General features: G+C 33.2%; 1 protein-coding gene across 1 annotated transcript in view; it reads right to left on the bottom strand.

The window, feature by feature from the left end:
* Window positions 1-1,236: 1,236 nt before the first annotated feature.
* LOC125030585 (transmembrane 9 superfamily member 2-like) overlaps window positions 1,237-2,500 on the bottom strand; it is a gene marked incomplete at its 5' end in the record, with an annotated part of 13,592 nt that continues 12,328 nt past the window's right edge. Inside the window, 1 exon segment of the mRNA XM_047620715.1 lies at window positions 1,237-2,042.

The raw sequence follows: 2,500 nt of genomic DNA, 5'->3' as shown, positions 1-2,500 counted from the left end.
CTATCTAGCTGCAATGGCCCAAAACACGTACACACACACAAACACACACACACACACACGCATGCGCACACACAAAAATGCGCACAGAATCGTGGGCACAGATGTGTACACACGCACATACACGCAGGAGCAGAGATTATTTAACTTCTATTGTGAATATATGGCTTCCTCACATCACCAATGCCCGGCAAACCAAAAATAAAAGAGAAGCTCATAACAAGAACATGATCTAAATTTGTGCAGCAGAACTATTTCTGTCTTTGCTTTTCATTTCAAATCATAATGCAAGGTACCACACATCAACAAAGGAAAAAAAAAGAAAGAAAAAAAAATCTGACAAACTTGGCATAAATGGAATTACTTCCAACAGCAACTTGAAAAGAAAAGATAAAAAAGAAAAAAAAAGGAAAGAAAAAATAAAAAAAAGTCATTTAAAAAAAAAAAATGCCACCCCCCTATATATATAAAAAAAAAATAATAATAATAATAATAATGATAATGATAATAATAATAATAATAATAATAATAATAATAATAATAATAATAATAATAATAATAATAATAATAATAATAATAATAATAATAATAATAACAATAACAATAATAATAATAACAACCAAATCTCTAATCGGAACGCACATCAAACGAGGAGAGACGTTTTACAAGGCAAAGATGACTTGCCTTTAATATAACTGTAATCCACATAACCATAACGTCACCCATTTACATATATATATATATATACATATGTATATATTTATTCATATTCATTCATATAGCTATCTCTATGAACAATATATGAAATCAACAGTGGTAATACTGAAATATAAGCAACTGTAATTCCATACATAATTCACTCTTATAGTATAAGGACAGGAAGTTTTTCGGCAGCGGGACGCACTGGGAAAACAAACCGAAAAATCCACTTCTTCACGGGAACTCGAAATCCGGAGAGAAATTAGGTTTATTGATCACACGTGTGCACTTTAGTTCCTTCTTGAGCTCTTAGTTGCAGATCTCGCTCTCTAGTTCTCTCTTTTTGTTTTTCTTACCTGACAATCTACTTGTCTATCTATTTACCTATTTATCTATTTATCCATCTGTCTGTCTGTCTGTCTGTCTGTCTGTCTGTCTGTCTGTCTGTCTGTCTGTCTGTCTGTCTGTCTGTCTGTCTGTCTGTCTGTCTGTCTGTCTGTCTGTCTGTCTGTCTGTCTGTCTGTGTACAAATGTACACTTGACATGTATATATCTATCTATCTATCTATCTATCTATCTATCTATCTATCTATCTATCTATCTATCTATCTATCTATCTATCTATCTATCTATCTATCTATCTATCAACCTTTTCATCCACCCATTCTCTACCTCTACCTGCATTAGCTCTCTAACTATTTCTGTCTATATATCCATATTTGTGTCTATCTATCTATGACTATTTGCACCTGTCCGTCCGTCTGTCCGTCCATCCGTCTGTCATTACTCACTCACTCACTAACCTACTTGCATACCCACTCTGACTACCACTTTCCTACTCTATTCTGCTTGAATAAATATTAGAAAGGACAGTTTATACCACAGCCAAGACTACATCCAAATTGAGGGAAGAATAAGAAAAATAATACTAATAAAACAAAAACAAAAACAAAAACAAAAACAAACAAAAAAAAGACAACAATACCATAATAAACTCGGTCTGCCAATCGCTGCAAATCTTGGCTCAATTTTTCTCTTTTTTTTTACACAAACAAACACAGGAAAAATAATAATAAAAAAATGGTTTGTTGGTGAAACTCTACACACACAAAAGAGAAAAAAAATAAATAACAATGTAGCGGTGACACAAACAAATGATCGAGTCTCTTTTTTTTCCTTTTTGCTCTTGAGGGAACTGCATTATGTACATCTCTATAATGCCCTTGGGATAAAAGAATCACGCGCCCAATAACGGGAATTTCTTCGTCACTGCCTCGGGGTAGTTTTCCCTCTCTGCTGGGAGATTCCTGGCTCGCCTCTACAATGCTTTGGTAGGCAGAGTCAGTCTGGAATGAAGAAAAAAAAAAAAATAAGTAAGTGAATAATTTGTTTGTTCAAAAAAAAAAAGACTAAAAAATTTGTGTCCGTATATAAATGTACAATGCAGAAATCTCCCATAATTTGAGATAGACTTCTGACCTCCCTGTGAATCAGGCTGTGCCTATTAACCAACTGATTATTTTTAATCCCTTGCACATACTGTTTTGGACTATCAACAATATCACATTTAACATTATTTAATAATATCTATAATAGTGACAGAAATGACATCAATACTTGCATGATCACGATTACATTGTTTTAACTTAGAGGCAAACTGAGCAAAGCATTTAAATGCAGCAAGGGAGTTGAGGAAGTTCTACACAATTAGGGAAAGGGTTGCAAGTTGTCAAATGGTTGTTTCAAAAATGGAAATTACCTATTGTTACACAAATCATCAATTTAATCAATCAAGTTTTTTTTT

This window comes from Penaeus chinensis, chromosome 11, assembly GCF_019202785.1.
Source record: "Penaeus chinensis breed Huanghai No. 1 chromosome 11, ASM1920278v2, whole genome shotgun sequence".
In the NCBI taxonomy this organism is placed as follows: domain Eukaryota; kingdom Metazoa; phylum Arthropoda; class Malacostraca; order Decapoda; family Penaeidae; genus Penaeus; species Penaeus chinensis.
This window is presented reverse-complemented; position numbering and strand designations above follow the sequence as displayed.